Source organism: Lithobates pipiens, unplaced genomic scaffold, assembly GCF_037356315.1.
Source record: "Lithobates pipiens isolate NorthernLeopardFrog02 unplaced genomic scaffold, aLitPip1_a1.2 Scaffold_18, whole genome shotgun sequence".
In the NCBI taxonomy this organism is placed as follows: Eukaryota; Metazoa; Chordata; class Amphibia; order Anura; family Ranidae; genus Lithobates; species Lithobates pipiens.
The window spans coordinates 442,269,708-442,288,124 of NW_027507758.1; the positions used below are offsets into that span (position 1 = coordinate 442,269,708).

At 42.0% G+C, this 18,417-nt stretch overlaps 2 protein-coding genes across 6 annotated transcripts in view; one reads left to right on the top strand and one right to left on the bottom strand.

Annotated features, from left to right (window-relative positions):
- The window catches only part of MED12L (mediator complex subunit 12L), a 740,921-nt gene that overhangs the window by 421,436 nt on the left and 301,068 nt on the right, over nucleotides 1–18,417 (bottom strand). The gene's annotated exons all lie outside the window — the stretch shown is intronic.
- The window catches only part of P2RY14 (purinergic receptor P2Y14), an 84,303-nt gene that overhangs the window by 33,461 nt on the left and 32,425 nt on the right, over nucleotides 1–18,417 (top strand). The window contains exons 1-2 of one of the 3 annotated variants that reach the window (XM_077488168.1): nucleotides 11,839–12,231; nucleotides 12,816–12,891. The exons of 1 other annotated variant lie outside the window; for it this stretch is intronic. The gene's annotated coding sequence lies outside the window, so the exon portion shown is untranslated. Of the gene's footprint in view, nucleotides 1–11,838; nucleotides 12,232–12,815; nucleotides 12,892–18,417 lie in introns of those variants that run through there. One more of the 3 variants, XM_077488164.1, reaches the window with a different exon arrangement.

An 18,417-nucleotide genomic window follows, 5' to 3' on the forward strand; every position in this document is an offset into this window, starting at 1 on the left:
ATACCCCCATAGACCAACAGATTGCTGTGAAGTGTCTTGTGGATACTTTGAATTAAAGTCTATTTGAGAAGATTGGCCACTCTCTCTCCATACAAGTGGACTTGTGTACAGATTGATGAACTGGCAATACTTTTCTTTTCTTTTCAGGATCCATGTCATGTGTCCCTAATGTGATTATATTGTCCATGCACTATTGTTTTTATATAGCACCAGGGACTATATCTCTGCACATATTGTGGTTTGCACTTGCGTGCTAATTAGCATAATAGCTTTTTCTTTGTTGAGTATAGGTCACTCACACCTACTCAAAAAAGGTGTGTTTCGAATTTAATGTTTGTTTAGCACTACATTTTATTTTTCACATGTATATATGGGGGGACTGTATACATGGATGGTGTATGGGGCGGGAAGAACTGTATATATGGGAGGGGACTGTATATATGGATGGGGACTGCATATATGGATGGTGTATGGGGGGGAACTGTATATATGGGGGGGACTGTATGTATGGATGGTGTATGAGGAGGAGAGAGAGAACTATATGGATGGATAGTATATGGGAGCTGTATATATGGGGGGACTGTATATATGGGGGGGAGGACTGTATATATGGATGGTCTATGGGGGGTGAACTGTATATATGGGGGAATGTATATATGGATAGTGTATGGGGGGAGAACTGTATATATGGGGACTATATAAATGGTGTATGGGGGGAGGACTGTGGGACTGTATATATGGATGGTCTATGGGGGGGGCGGGGTGAACTGTATATATGGTGGAATGTATATATGGATAGTGTATGGGGGAGAACTGTATATATGGGGACTATATAAATGGTGTATGGGGGGGAGAACTGTATATATGGATGGTGTATGGGGGGAACTGTATATATGGATTGTGTATGGGGGGATAACTGTATATATGGGGGGGGGGCTGTGTATATGGATGGTGTATGAGGAGGAGAGAGAGAATTATATGGATGGATGGTATATGGGAGTGGGGCGGCAGAACTGTATATATATGGGGACTGTATATATGGGGGGAGGACTGTATATAGGGATGGTGTATGGGGGGGGAACTGTATATATGGGGGGACTGTGTATATGGATGGTGTATGAGGAGAAGAGAGAGAATTATATGGATGGATGGTATATGGGAGTGGGGCGGCAGAACTGTATATATAAGGGGACTGTATATATGGGGGGAGGACTGTATATAGGGATGGTGTATGGGGGGAGAACTGTATATATGGGGGGGACTGTATATATGGATGGTGTATGAGAAGGAGAGAGAGAACTATAAAGATGGATGGTATATGGGAGGAGGGTGCAGAACTGTATGTATAGTGTATGGTGGGGGGGAGGGAGGTGAGAGTACTTTGAAATCCTGACATACTAACATGGCAAAAACTTACCTTACAAGCTGGACTCCAGTCCCAGCGCGATCTCTGCGCACTCTCCAACAGAGCAGCAGGGAATTGAGAGGAGAGCACCTGGAACATCGAGGCTCTGCCTCTGCCTGTGTCCCGTCTGCAGCACACAGAGCTGATGGAAGTGCGCTGACAGTGGGGGGGGGGGGTAGATAGGGATGCACTCAGGCAGCAGGAGCAGAAAACAAGCGGACTTAAACTCGAGACACACATGGTCGTGGTGGCACAGCTTCACCACAGGCACAGGGAGCCACTGGCGGGTCTGAATACCGGGTCTCAGGCGGGAGGAGACCCGGGTACATGTTTCAAAACCTGTACTGTCCAGGGTGAATCCCAGACAGGTGGCAAACCTACATCAGTCCCTGCCCTCAAAGAGCTTACAATCTAAGGTCCCTAACTCACATATACATACACAAACACGAGTCAATTTAGACAGGAGCCAATTACCTATCAGCATGGCCTTAGTATGAGATGAAACCAGAGTACCCGGAGGAAACCCAAGCAGGCACAAGGTGAACATGCAAAATCCAAGCACGTAGTGTTATGGCTGGGATTCCAACCAGCCCAGCAACCACAATGTTGCTAGGGGGAAGTGCTAACCACTTAGCCACCATGCTTTCTTAGAAATTGAGCAAAAATAATTTTGTTGGTATGATTCTTGTAAATGGAATTACATGGTTACATTAAAAGTCAACACAGAATGTACTTACATTTTTCATTCATTACTCGTATTAACTAGGAGACAAAGACAGACTGACGACGCCTAAACCAATCCAGTAAGTGCATGGGCGTAAATATTCCAATAAATAATTAGGAGAATGATGATGCCTTTTTTAAGTACTTATACTGTGATGTTAATGTAAGATTTATCTATTTTTCAGTAGAATTTGTCTACATATTTGCTGGTTAGTCATTGTCATAAAGATACTGCATATAAATACTAAGCTGCCAAGGTTCATAGCTTTAAAGTGGATAATTCATTCTGAATGGTCTGCTGTGGCACCCCAGCAGACTGGACACTTTTTTGGGAACACAACACATGGTAGCGTACAGATTTGTATGTGTTTATAATTACATATAACCGTGTTGGCTGTACTCAAAGTCTATAGACCTACAGCAAAAACTTTATATTAGTCCTTTTTCGGATGTATAGAATTGGGATGTTTTGTCGTCACTTCCTGCCCCTTAGACACAACCGGAGGAAGAGGGAAATGCCTCCAAAGTGAAGAAAATCCTATATTAGACATCTTACCTCCCCTCTATTCCTGTTGCAGTGACAATAAAACATTTAGAAATTTCCTTTACTTTCAGTTCCAATGGTTACCAGGACATATAGAGGAAGTGAAACTTTTTAGTAGGGACAAAACAAACAAACAGCAAACAAACAAAAACTTACAGGGATGCTAACTATACCATTCTCCACCCAAAACAACAAAATATAAAATATTAGCACTTGAGTCCTGGGTGCCATTTTAAATATGCACAGGGACAGTGGCCATAGCTCCCAACTGTCCCTGATTTTGAAGGACTGTCCCTGATTTGGAGCAATGTCCCTCATTCCTCCTCATTTGTCCCTCATTTTGGTCTGATCTATATAGATAAAATGCACTTTTTATCTATGAAAAAGTGTTTCCCAGTGCTAAACCTTTCATCTGATTTCTAAATGTCTGCATTTGTAAATTCCAAAAGCCAATAAAAAAGGAAGAGTAGTGGTAAAAAGGCACTTTTGGGTTGAACCATTCTTTAATTATTTGCACAATTCTCCTTTAAGGGGGCGTGGCAATGGGTGTGTCCTATGCTTGCATACTTTTGCTGATAGGTGAACCTCATTCGCATCTCTAAAAGTCGGGAGGTATGACAGTGGCTATTCATCCCAGTGCCATTGTAAACTGGTATAAGGACTTAATAGCCTTTGTAAGTCCTGGCCAGCATGTGAACTGGAACCACCAGCTTGTAATAATCAGTCATACATGCGCATTATATGTATGTGCATGAAGCACACACCAATTCACAGGCATGTACTTTAGCACATTCATATTATAGACCCAAAAATACTTCTGATGTCACTGGCGCAAAAACGTTTTAGTGAAACAGGTTTAGCTGAAAAAAAGTTATTATTGCAGGTTGAAATAAAGGGGTTGATTGGAAAACTGGAAAGGACAAAATCTGGTGCAGCTGTGCATGGTAGCCAATCGGCTTCTAACTTCAGCTTGTTCAATTAAAGAGGAGTTCCTGTTGCTGACTTTTAATAATCAGACACTTACCTGTCCCAGGGTCCAGCGATGCAGGGGAACGAAGCCCCGCTCACCCCCCCCCTCCGCTCGGCAGCGCCAGCATTGCAACTGTGGACACCCGGCTGTGGCTTCACAGCCGAGCACCCACTGCGTGAGCGGCGGCAAGCGCCGTGAGTGGCTGCACAGTCATCTGGGACCTGTCACGTGTCCCAGATGATTGACAGGAGGGAGGGGGGAGAGCTGAGCCCTTCCTGCGCCGAGGGGAAGTGATGTCACCAGCCCAGGCATTGAAGGAGGCAGACTATGAGGGACCCCCTAGCAACAGGCATTTAGAGGTGAGTTAAAACATTTTTATTTTCCAAATTTTTATTTTTATAGGAATTTTAAGCATTTTTTTATTTTTTGTGTGGAACAACACTTTAAGTATAAAAAAAAAAACTGGAAGCTATGCAGTGCTCCACCAGATGTTGCACTCCAGTTATAGTAAATCAAACCCAAGATGTCAAAACAAGCTATTTCTGTGCCTATGTGCTTATTGTGCATTTCCATTTCCAACAGGCACAAATGTGCCTATTGGAAATGACCAAGAGTGTTTCTAAAATGTAATCATGGGTAATGCTAAGGATCTATAATTTGTCTGGACAGTGCAGTGCTGAAAGATTTCCCCCCATACCATTCACAGAAAGTTGTTTGTTGGGAAAGAGCAAATGTTGTTACAAACTATTACACAGGAATAAGGTTAGCACATACTGAGATAATGAGATAATGAGGCTGGTTTACTAAAGGATTTGAGAATTTTCACAAAAATTTGTGAATATGCACTTCAATTTTCAAATAATGTGTAAATGAAAATAAGGCCCCTTTCACACATGCGGACCGTATGTGCGTATTTCATCCATCTGTTTGCGGATGAAATACGGACATACATGCATTCCTATGGGATAGTGGGTGTCTGCGGATAAACATCCACAGACACCCGCTATCGTTCGCCTCCGCGATTGTCCGATTCTGCAGACGGAAGAAAATCCTATTTTTCTATCCGTCTGCAGAGCGGATCGGATGAACACGGACAGACGGTCCGTGCTCATCCGATCCCCCATTGTGGAGAGCAGAGAGCTGACAGGGCGGTCTCTGCACAGTGTGCCGGGACCGCCCTGTTATCCGCCAGCTCAGTGGGGACAATGGAGAAATCCCCGCTGAGCAAGCGGATCATCACGGGCGGATCATTACTGATCCGTCCCGTGTGAAAGGGGCCTTACAAGGATTTTGATTAGGTGGGATAATTAAAATGTATTAACACAGATTTTATTGTGTGAACATTGTAAAATCATTTATTAGGTCAGCCTCATAATATACTTACCTTAAAGTGAATGTAAACCCAACATAAATGTATCAGTATGTTTGGTGTCATACCCAAGAAAGCTTTACTGTGCTATGCAGTTTTATTAAGCAAATTCTTTGGAAAAACATTTTGCTGAATAAAACTGTATATTATTATTATTAATCAGGATTTATATAGCGCCAACAGTTTGCACAGCGCTTTACAATATGATATACTATGAGGCATGATGTCAAACATGCTGAAAAACAGATTTTTGGTTTATATATACTTTACTTTAACCTTTTCCTTGCAGCCTAGCTCATTCATGACTAAGCCTATTTCTGACATTTGGTGTTTACAAGTTAAAATCTGTATTTTTTGCTAGAAAATTACTTAGAGGCCCCTAACATTATATATATTTTTTTAGCAGAGAATCTAGAGAATAAAATGGCGATTGCTGCAATATTTTATGTCACATAGTATTTGTGCAGCGGTGTTTTAAACGCAACTTTTTGGGAAAAGGGACACTTTTATGAATTAAAAAAAAATTAAACAGTAAAGTTAGCCCAATTTTTTTGTATAATGATAATTAAATGATAATAAAAGATGATGTTACACCGAGTAAATAGATACCTAACATGTCACGCTTTATAATTTCACACACTCGTGGAATGGTGACAAACTACGGTACCTAAAAATCTCCATAGGTGACGTTTTAAAAAATTTTTTTATGGTTACCAGGTTTGAGTTACAGAGGAGGTCTAGTGCTAGAATTATTTCTCTCGCTCCGACGATCGTGGCGATACCTCACATGTGTGATTTTAACACTGTTTACATATGCGGGCGCGACTTCCGTATGCGTTCTCTTTGCTGCGTGAGCTCGCGGGGAAGGGTTACTATAGATTTATTTTTTGTTATTTATTTTTATTTTATTTATTTTTATATTATTAAGTTGTGTTTAACAAAAAAATAAATATGATCATTTTTATTGCTTTCACAAGGAATGTAAGCATCCCTTGTGACAGTAATAGGTGGTGACAGGTACTCTTTATGGAGGGATCGGGGGTCTAAAAGACCCCCGATCCCTCCTTTGCACCTCAAAGTATTCAGATCGGCGTTTTCAGCAATTCTGAATACTGTATATTTTTTTAAAACCAGTGCCATTGGCAGCCGAGTAAACAGGAAGTGACGTTGTGACGTTGCTTCCATGTTTACAATCAGGAGACTGGAACGTATCTGTTTCCGGCTTTGTTCCAGTCTGTCCCTAGCTTCCAGAAGTGGTGGATCGTCGATCGGGCCTCCTGGTGGGACGGGAGGCCTGGAAGAGTGGCAGGAGGCGGCAGGAGACAGGATGTCCCCTCCCACTCCTCCGGGATAACTGCCGAGTGGCTTTTAGCTGCATCGGTTGTTATCCCTGGATAGCCCGCGCTAAACAAAGGTACCGGGATGATGCCTGCAGCTGCGGGCATCATCCCGGTATAACCCCCGAACGCCGAGTACGCACATCTGCGTATGCTCGGCGGGAAGGAGCTAGACACCCAGATTACATTTTTTAATTTAGCAGTATCTTTCAAATAGCTTTTTTAACTTCAGCCCCAGAAGATTTCACTGCTGAATTTTTTGCGATTCGGCACTGCATTTAACTGGCAATTGCGCAGTTGTGAGATGCTGTACCCAAACAAAATTCACGCCCTTTTTCTCTCACAAATCGAGATTTCTTTTGGTGGTATTTCATCATCTCTGCAGTTTTTTTATTTTTTGCACTATAAACAAAAAAAGAGCGGCAATTTTGAAAAAAAAACAATATTTTATACTTTTTTTCTATAATAAATACCCCCATTTTTTTTTTTAAAAGCAATATTTTTCTCAGTTTAGGCCAATAGGTATTCTTTTTTCTTTCTATTTTTGGTAATAAAAATTGAAATAAGTGTATATTGATTGCTTTGCGCAAAAGTTTTAGTGTCTACAAAATAGGGAAAGATTTATAGCATTTATAGCATTTTTATTATTTTATATATATATATATATATATATATATATATATATATATATATATATATATATATATATATATATATATATATATATATATATATATATATATATACAGTGGTGTGAAAAAGTGTTTGCCCCCTTCCTCATTTCCTGTTCCTTTGCATGTTTGTCACACTTAAGTGTTTCGGAACATCAAACCAATTTAAACAATAGTCAAGGACAACACAAGTAAACACAAAATGCAATTTGTAAATGAAGGTGTTTATTATTAAAGGGTGAAAAAAAATCCAAACCATCATGGCCCTGTGTGAAAAAGTGATTGCCCCCTAAACCTAATAACTGGTTGGGCCACCCTTAGCAGCAACAACTGCAACCAAGCGTTTGCGATAACGTGAAATGAGGCTTTTACAGCGTCCTGGAGGAATTTTGGCCCACTCATCTTTGCAGAATTGTCCTAATTCAGTTACATTGGAGGGTTTTCGAGCATGAACGGCCTTTTTAAGGTCATACCACAACATCTCAATAGGATTCAGGTCAGGACTTTGGCTAGGCCACTCCAAAGTCTTCATTTTGTTTTTCTTCAGCCATTCGGTGGTGGACTTGCTGGTGTGTTTAGGATCATTGTCCTGCTGCAGAACCCAAGTTCGTTTCAGCTTGAGTACACGAACAGATGGTCGGACATTCTCCTTCAGGATCTCTTGGTAGACAGCAGAATTCATAGTTCCTTTTATCACGGCAAGTCTTCCAGGTCCTGAAGCAGCAAAACAGCCCCAGACCATCACACTACCACCACCATATTTTACTGTTGGTATAATGTTCTTTTTATGAAATGCAGTGTTCCTTCTACGCCAGATATACTTGGACACACACCTTCCAAAGAGTTCCACTTTTGTCTCATCGGTCCACAGAATGTTGTCCCAAAAGTCTTGGGGATCATCAAGATGTGTTGTGGAGAAATTGAGACGAGCTTTGATGTTCTTTTTGCTCAGCAGTGGTTTTCTCCTTGGAACTCTGCCATGCAGGCCATTTTTGCCCTGTCTTTTCCTGATGGTGGAGGCATGAACGCTGACCTTAACTGAGGCAAGTGAGGCCTGCAGTTCCTTGGACGTTGTTGTGGGGTCTTTTGTGACCTCTTGGATGAGTCGTCGCTGCGCTCTTGGGGTAATTTTGGGCGGCCGGCCACTCCTGGGAAGGTTCACCACTGTTCCATGTCTTCGCCATTTGTGGATAATGGCTCTCACTGTGGTTCGCTGGATTCCCAAAGCTTTGGAAATGGCTTTATAACCCTTTCCAGACTGATAGATCTCAATTACTTTCTTTCTCAATTGTTCCTGAATTTCTTTGGGTCTCGGCATGATGTGTAGCTTTTAAGGATCTTCTGGTGGACCTTACTGTGTCAAGCAGCTCCTATTTAAGTGATGCCTTGATTGTGAACAGGTGTGGCAATAATCAGGCCTGGGTGTGGCTAGAGAAATTGAACTCAGGTGTGGACAACCACAGTTATAGTATGTTTTAACAAGGGGGCAATCACTTTTTCACACAGGGCCATGATGGTTTGGATTTTTTTTCACCTTTAATAATAAACACCTTCATTTACAAATTGCATTTTGTGTTTACTTGTGTTGTCCTTGACTATTGTTTAAATTGGTTTGATGTTCCGAAACACTTAAGTGTGACAAACATGCAAAGGAACGGGAAATGAGGAAGGGGGCAAACACTTTTTCACACCACTGTATATATATATATATATATATATATATATATATATATATATATATATATATATATATATACACACACATATACATTTTTATTTATTTATTTTTTTTTTTTTGATGTTAAGAAAAAAAATTATTAATAGTCTAGAAGGCTTGCTTCCTCTTTGGCAGGAAATATACATGTTTAATTCACAGTCGAGAGGAGAGAGATGACCACTTAGCCGCCAGAAGAAATAAAGGGGTTCTGTAACATTGGAAGGCAGTCAATGGTCTCTTTTTTACTTTCCAGTTTATCTGCACTACTCTGGGAAATGGGAATGATGATCAATTTAGGAATGTTTGTTTTTTTTTTTTTTGCAAAACTGGAATGACAAAAAGTCTTAGCAATAATAAAAAAAAAAGCTATACTACTTAAGTTGACTACAGAATACTAGGGAATGATATAAGGCGTGTTGGGGGCAAGCTCTGGAAGTATAGAATTACAAATATTAATTCCACCTTTACTGCAGAGATAAAGTCCTAGTTTTCTCCTAGGAATTTGTTCAATTCACCATCTTCCACTGCAACCATTATCTCATCATAGCCCCCAAGGTACTACTGAGGAGAAAGTGGGTTTGGGTTACCACATTTCTCTTTCAGTTCTGTTCGTAAACTGTTGTCCGCGGCTATATCCACTGTTTCATATGGCTGTCCAGCAGTGTCCAAAACCTAAATGATGTCTTGCTGCTGCGCCTTTGTCTCCCGGGAACTGGTCACCGTTGTCATATACATCTTCAGAGACATCCCGCAAGCTTGATCTTTTTCTGCCATCTCGATTTCCCTATATATATATTTTTTACTAGTAATGGCAGCGATCTGCGAATTTTTATTGTGACTGCGGCATTATGGCGGACACATCGGACAATTTTGACACATTTTTGGGACCACTGGCATTTATACAGCAATCAGTGCTATAAAAATGCATTGATTACTGTAAAAATGTCACTGGCAGTGAAGGGGTTAACACTAGGGGACGATCAAGGGGTTAATTGTGTTCCCTGCTATGTGTTCTAACTGAAGGGGGATGGGACTTGCTAGGGGAAGAGACAGATCGGTTATCATACTTTGTATGAACACACGATAAGTCTTTTCTCCCCCCAGAGAACCAGGATCACACAGAGATCCCGGCTCTCGCTGTGCCACGAGCGATCACGCTTCGGGGGCGAGCAGCAGGTGCATGTGCCCCTAGTGGCCACAATAAGAAGCGACGTAACATGACAGCCATTCACGCAGCCGTGGCTTGTTGCCACAGTACAACTACGGCGGCTTGTTGGCAAGCGGTTAAAGGGGTTGTAAAAGCAGAAGGTTTTTTTTTTTTATCTTAAAGAATTTTATGCATTAAGATAAAAAAAACCTTCTGTGTGCAGCTGCCTCCCCAGCACCCCCTAATACTTACATAAGCCCCATCTAGATCCAGCAATGTTGCAGGAGTGTCTCGGCTGCTCATTGGCTGAGACAGCAACGCGGCGCCATTGGCTCCTGCTGCTGTCAAACAAAGTCAGTCGGCCAATGAAGAGAGAAAGATGGAAGGGTCTCAGTGTTAGGGTTGCCACCTTTTCTTCAAATCAAACCCGTACACTGTAGCGGTGCACAGCAATTTTTTTGTTTTGTTTTAAAGTATAAACTTTACATATATTTTGCAATTAAATAACATTTCTAATCATATGAAATGAATCACAAGAGTCCCTCTTTACATCAAATTCCACAGAGTTCCCCTTTTACATCTGAACTCGCAGAGTATCCTTACACTGTAAGGGGGACTCTGCAGACTCTGATGTAAGGGAGAACTCTGGGGACTCTAACATAAGGGATGCTCTGGAAACCCTGATTTAAGGGGGACACTGAGAACTCTGATGTACGGAGAGGACTCTGATATAAGGAGGAACACTGTGGCCTCTGGTGTAAAGGGCAACTCTGATGTAATGAGTGCTCTGAGAACCCTGATTTACCTTCATGTACTCACTCAGAGACAGGAGAGAGAAGACAGGAGACTTCAGTCACAGACAGGGATGGATGGTGAGCTCATTCACCCTTTGGCAGTCAGCACCTCTCATCCAGATGTATCTGAGGCTACTGGACTTCAAATTTCGCACCCCCACTTAACTTTTCTGAACCACAGTCCCAGGGATTGGAGTGTGGGCAGACAGAGGGGTAGGGGCGGATGGAAGAGCCGCAGATCGAGCCCTCTCTCCTCTCCTGTGTGTGTGTATGTAAGAATTGTTAGTGCTGGCTTTGGGCAGTGTGAACAAGTGTAATACACACTCTTGGCTTACACAACTGCAGCCAGCAACCCTGCTGGGAAGCCAAAGACTGGTCTGAAAAAATGTGTCCGGGTTTAAGGCGGTCTGAAACCCAGATGCATGATTCCAAACCCGAACCGTCAGGGTGAATCCTGGACAGGTGGCAACCCTACTCAGTGTCTGAATGTGGCTCGGCTCGGGTGCCCATAGCTAGCTGCTTGCTGTGGGGGACACTCAACAGGAGGGAGGGGCCTGGAGCACCAAAGAAGGATCCGAGAAGAGGAGGATCCAGGCTTCTCTGTGCAAAACCAGCTGCACAGGGTAGGTAAGTATAACATTTTATTTATTTATTTTTTTTTTTTGTTAAAAATAATACGACTTTACAATCACTTTTATTTGATAAACTATTTAAATAAATACGCTGTGTATTATAATACGATTAAAAAGGGACAAAAGGTGTCAAAAAATATTATACATATAAATAAAAATAAAATAAATATAAATATATAAAAACAATTCTTTATTTTTTTTATTATAAATATAAATAAATAAAATAAATATATAAAAACAATTCTTTAATTTTTTTTTAAAACACTGTAAGGCGTAAAAATGCACTGGCAGCTATCGTTGACATTTGTTTATTAACAAAGTAATGTGATGACTGTGCTACAAACCAGACAATTCGTGTTTTCAGAAGGAAGTTAAAAAAAGGTTAATACCGTATATAGTATATACACACTGCTATGGGAAACTCTAGACACAAACATTGTCTAATATCAAGTGTTTTTTTTGTTTTTGCACAACATGCACATGATGTGATAGTTACCAGCAGCTATAACATTGTACTTCCCATTTGACATTAAATAAAGGAAGCTTTTGAGCACAATAGAGATAACAACGGTATACCTCAAGCTTAGAGTATATGATTTGATATTCCGTTCAGTGCTCATGTGTAGAGGGCATGGCAGTGTAAATAGTGAAGTGCGTTGACCACAGTGGTGTAAAGCAGCTTGCAGGGTTTCTACAGAGGACAGAATATCCTGTGCCTTTCTGTGAAGCACTTCTTCAGTACAATCCTCACATTGTAACTATTACCATTAGCCTGTGTCACTGAAGTTTTCGCCTCCACCTACAATAAGTGTACTGCCTGATTTATCACCAAACTTCACTATACAGAAGAGATCATCAACCGAGGCAAAGAGAACCACAAGCATCAGTTACAGTCATACACAAAACCTGAAAAGAAGCAAAGGTAAGATGTGCTGCTTTCTCACATTTATAATGTTGAAATTATCAGTAATGCTACAACTGCTATGAGCTTTATTTCATTTTAGCATTTTGGTATTATACAGTATATTGAGTCATAACCCATGCGTTTTTTTTTGTTTTTTTTTGCACTATAACCAACATTAAAAAAAAAAAAAAAAATTATATATATATATATATATATATATATTTTTTTTTTTTTTTACTTTCTGTTATAATATATATCCCCCAAATGTTGTATTCATCTGCTAAGGCCAATATATATTTTTCTACAAATGTTATGGACTTTTATTTTTTATTGCCATGTTATAGTAATAGCGGGGATCTGCCATTTTTAGCGGGACTGCGACATTGCGGCAGATAAAGCTGACCCCCAAATGACACTTTTTAGGAACCAGTGACATTATTACATTGATCAGTGCTATAAAAATGCACTGATCAATGTAAAAATGACACTGGCAGGGAAGGGGTTAACACTAGGGGGGGATCAAGGGGTTAAGTGTAGATCTTTGTCATGTCAGAATGGGGAATCGCCTTGTTTACAGTTTCCCGTTCTGCCTCTGTACACAGCGATCGCCAGCTGACATGAAGTCTACGGGACCCGCGGTGCATGCCCGCAATCCTCCTTGAACAGACCGGCATACAGGTACGTCGGTTCCCACAGAAGAGCCGACCTGCCGCAGTGAGCTGGTTGGCAAGTAGTTAATCAGTACAGTTGTCGTCCAAAAATACAACTACAACACATGACATCACTTCCGACTTTTGTATTCTGTCGTACGAGAATTTTCATAACTTTAGTAAACTTTGTTTTCGATATGTGACTAGCATGCAAAAAAAAAAACACGGATGATCTGTCGTCTGATTTTCAGATCGTGTGTACGGGTCATAGGGCTCTGTTAGCCATACCTCTGTACAGGCTTTCAGTTGCAGAGCTGTAGGCAGTGTGGATGGACTATGAGGGCACTCTTCATACACCTTGCAGTGTATTGAGAATTACAAGCCACCTGGTGGAAGATGGGACTTGTAGTTTTCTCAGCGACAGTTCCTGTGAATGACTGAATGAGGCGAACGTGCAGGCCAATTTCAGTGACAGCGGGGGTAGGGGGACTCTAGCAGGAGGGGGTGGGAGCATGTTACACCCCAAAAAATAAAGTATGTGTAAAATGTAACATGTTCCTAAAGGTGAACTTATCCTTTAATAAGACTTCCAAATTCTAGTAATGCCTCACTGCTATTTTAACATATAGAATATACATTTATTTGAACATCATATTCTTTATAAAACACAAACTTTGTGTTGCATAGAAGTACAAATAAAATGTATATAAACCACAGCAAAGGACTTCACTTATTTACTTAATTTTGTTATTTACACTCACCAGCCACTTTATTAGGTACACCTTGCTAGTACTGGGCTGGACCGCCTTTTGCCTTAATTCTTCGTGGCATAGATTCTACAAGGTGTTGGAAACATTCCTTTAGAGATTTTGGTCCATATTGACATGGTAGCATCACACAGTTGCTGCAAATTTGTTGGCTGCACAACCATGATGCAAATCTCCCGTCCCACCACATCCCAGAGGTGCTCTTTTGGATTGCGATCTGGTGACTGTGGAGGCCATTGGAGTACAGGGATCTCATTGTCATGTTCAAGAACCAGTGGTGAGATGATTTGAGCTTTGTGACATGGTGCATTATCCTGCTGCAAGGGGCCATCAGAAGATGGGTACACTGTAGTCATAAAGGGATGGACATGGTCAACAACAATACTCAAGTAGGCTGTGGCGTTTAAACGATGCTCAATTGGTACTAAGGGGCCCAAAGTGTGCCAAGAAAATATCCTCCACACCATTACACCACCAGCCTAAACCATTTATGCAAGGCAGTATATGCTTTTATGTTGTTTACACTGAATTCTGACCCTACCATCTGAAAGTTGCAGCTGAAATCGAGACTCATCAGATCAGGCAATGTTTTTACAATCTTCAATGGTCCAATTTTGATGAGCCTTTTCTTAGCTGACAGGATTGATGTGTTGTACGTTCACAGATGGTATTCTGCATACCTTGGTTGTAACAGGTGTTTTTTTTTTTTTTTGAGCTACTGTTGTCTTTCTATCATCTCAAACCAGTATGCCCATTCTCCTCTCACCTCTGACATCAACAAGGCCACAAAACTGCCACTCACTGAATATTTTCAGTTTTTTGGAACATCCTCTTTCACACACAACCACCTTAGAGATGGTTGTGTGTGAAAATCCCAGTAGATCAGCAGTTTTTGAAATACTCAGATCAGCCCGTCTGGCACCAGCAACCAGCAGTGTCACGTACAAAGTCACTTAACTCCCCATTTCTTCCTCATGCTGGTGTGCTCAGTTTGAAGGTCAGCAAGTTGTCTTCACCACATCTAGATGCCTAAATGCATTGAGTTGCTGCCATGTGATTGGCTGTTTACCAATTTGTGTTACCAAGCAATTGAACAGATGCACCTAATAAAGTGGCCAATGAGTGTATATTTGGAAAGAGCAAAAGAATACCAGTTGATCTTGCCATAAATCAAAAGTGAGCTGTGGAATCCACAGCATTATCTCAATCTGTGTCAGCATCCCTACCCAGGTCACCTCTGTAAAGGACAGACCGCCAGGGGCGTACCTAGAGCATTTGGCACCCAGGGCCCATCCTATATCTGGCACCCCCCCAACTGTAAAAACACCCACAAAAAAACACCCTCCTCTGCCAAGATCAGCGTTTTTTAATTCTGCTTTCTTTTTTAAATGGCGCTGTTGGCTACCGAGTAAACCGGAAGTGACACTGTGCTGTCTCTTCCAGTTTTCTACATCGGAGACCTGATCAAAGGCAAATTCGGCTTTGTTCAGGTTTCTGGCCAGCTGGCTGGTGGCTCAGGTCTGCGGGTGGGATGGGAGACCTGGGCGGAGCTGTGGGGGGATGGGGATGTCCCCTCCCGCTCCTTTTAATAACAGCGGATGCTGTTCATCCATGGTAGCCAGTGACAATTGACGGGAAAGGACAGAGGTGTCAGTCACTCAGGTGTGAGCAGATGCCACATTTTTGGACAGATTGTGCCACAGTCAGGAAAGTGGAGAGCTGGACTGGAGCTGCTATGAGGGAGACATCAGAGTGAGACGGGGAGACAGCTGACAATACAAAGTATGGCCCATACTTTGCATTATCTACTGTCCTCAGGTACAGATCTGATCCAGAGATCCCACTGTATGGCGATCTCTGGATCGGATCTGTCCCTGGGGACAGCATTGGCATTGATAATTTGATTCAGATTTGGGAACTGACCTGCCGACAAGGCGTGTTGCTTGCTGGACCGTGGATGGGATCTGATGGCCGCAGGGAAGGTGGCAAGATGCTGCTGTGACCTGCTGCTTGCTGGATGGATCTGATGGCTGCAAGATGTGGGTGTAAGTCCCCCCTTTATCAGATCAGCTCATCTACTCTATTGCTGGTTTGTGAACACAGCAACACCCCCCCCCCCTTACCAGGTAGGCTCACAGCTCAGCTACTATAGGTGGGTGGTGGTCACACAGCAATATACAGCACACACATGGATTCTGCAACCAGTATACAGCACCCACTTGGATTCTGCAACCTGTACATAGCACACACCTGCATTCTGCAACCTGTACATAGCAAACGCCTGCATTCTGCAACCTGTACATAGCAAACGCCTGCATTCTGCAACCTGTACATAGCAAACGCCTGCATTCTGCAACCTGTACATAGCAAACGCCTGCATTCTGCAACCTGTACATAGCACACGCCTGCATTCTGCAACCTGTACATAGCACACACCTGCATTCTGAACCCTGTACATAGCACATGCTTGCATTCTGCACCCTGTACATAGCACATGCTTGCATTCTGCAACCTGTACATAGCACACGCCTGCATTCTGCAACCTGTACATAGCACACGCCTGTATTCTGCAACCTGTACATAGCACACGCCTGTATTCTGCTACCTGTATATAGCACAAATCTGGAGTCTACAACCTGTACATAGCACACGCCTGTATTCTGCAACCCACCCCCCCATCAGGTCAGCTACACTATACCTACTACACAGCAACCCCCCCCCCCCTTCCCCTTCTATGACAGACCAGCACAGTAAGGATGGCAGGACAGACACACTCCTCCAACGTCTTCTCACAGCTCACACACCCCCTATCACCAGCTCACCTCGGCTCTCAGCTTCAGCTAGGGAGGTTTAGACTCCAGAAGATGGTGTGGACACAATGTGTAACAGCAACCACCCCCGCGCTGAATGATGACACACTCAGCTCGGCTGCTCAGCAGTGGTGGGTGGAGCTAGCAGGTGAAAACAGAAACTAGACCATACTATTTCGGCCACAGTGCTGGGGGTGTTCCAGCTCACAAAAAAACTCGCAAAAAACAGAGCAGCCAGAGCCAGGGATTCCCTTCAGGATACTGTCAGACAGTGTCTGAGTGCAGAGTGAACCCCATAGCAATGCCACCCAGCCACTTACACCCCCCTCAATGTGTGGCACCTGGGGCGGAACGCCCCCCCCCCCCGCCCCCTGCTTGGTACGCCCCTGCAGACCGCTCATGCCTTATGTTATGAAGATGAGAAGGGAGAGGTGTTCTGTAGTACCAAGACACTCCCTGTCCTAGGATGACAACATTGCTTGTTCGTAGTTACAGTACAATGAATGGTCTCACTTTGGGGAAACAACATGAAAAACAAGAAAACTATGCAGCCACCACCTTTAATGACAGGTAGGCTGCAATATACTTGATTTTGTGTTCTGGGGTTTAGATACAATAAAGGCCGTACACACGATCCGACTTTCTGATGGGAAATGTTGGATGTCAGGCTGTTGGCGGAAAATCCGACCGTGTGCATGCTCCATCGGACAATTGTTGTTGGACTTTCCGCCAACAAATTTTGGCTAGCACGTTCTCAAATTTTCCACAAACAAATGTGTGTTGTCGGGTGTTTCGATCATGTGTTCAAAAGTCCGTCAGACAAAAGTCCAAAGTACAAACATGCATGCTCGGAAGCAGAAGTAGTCAGTCTTGTAAACTAGAGTTTGTAATGGAGAATTAACATTCGTGACATGGCACATTATGAATTCGCCAACTGCAGCGCACAATCTATTCTTCTATAATGGGATAATAATGAAGCTGCTTTGCTGGTGATACTGATGGGGTTATTGTAAATTGATTTTCAAAGGCTTTTTTTTCTAGTGATATCAAGAATAATATTATTATGTTTTTTTTTTTTTTATTTGTGCAAGTTACCACAACACCATTATCCCGTAGTTTTAAGATCAAAGATACAACTATGTTGGTGTCCCTTGTCAATTTTACATTATATTTTTTAAAATGTAACTGCCTATTCCCAAACTGTCATTTGAAGTAAAACACAAAGCCAAGTATTATTCTCCACAATTTTTTTATTGTGCAAAAAAAAAAAGAAATTAGAATGCCAATAGACCTTAACCAAAAAGTGCACTCTATGCATCCAAAAATATAGAAAATATACCAAATCAAATCATTATTCAACCAAAAAAATAATGTCAAAGCAATAACTCCAAAGTCAATAATAAATAACACATTATCTCCTCCAATTCCGCAACATGTCTGGTTGACGAACGGCTGCACAGAAATGAACTGAAAAGCACAAAATGAAAAGCAAGAACTGAAAAGCGCTAAATAAAAAATGCGAAAAGAAAAGCCTGAATCAACACTCACCAAACTTCTACTAACACGAAATTAGCAGAAGGAGCCCAAAGGGTGACGCTAAAGAGCTGAAAAAATACGTAGTACTTCTAGTACGTCACTACGTTCGTAATTGTTGGCCAACATTTGTGTGACCATGTGTATGCAAGACAAGTTTGAGCCAACACCCTTCGGACAAAATTCCACAGTTTTGTTGTCGGAATGTCCGATCCTGTGTACGAGGCATTAGTATACTGTTTTCTAAAAATATAATACAGTTTCTTGTACAAAATTAACAATTTTGTTTCTGAGGGACGGGTGGCAAATATGTAGATAAGGACTGACTTGATTATGATTTTCCTGATCTCCATGCCAATTTTGAGTCAGTGACTCAGAGTATTAAGACAAGAGGGTTTCCATATAGCCAAGCAACTATCATTTATAAGGGAAGTCAGAAATTAC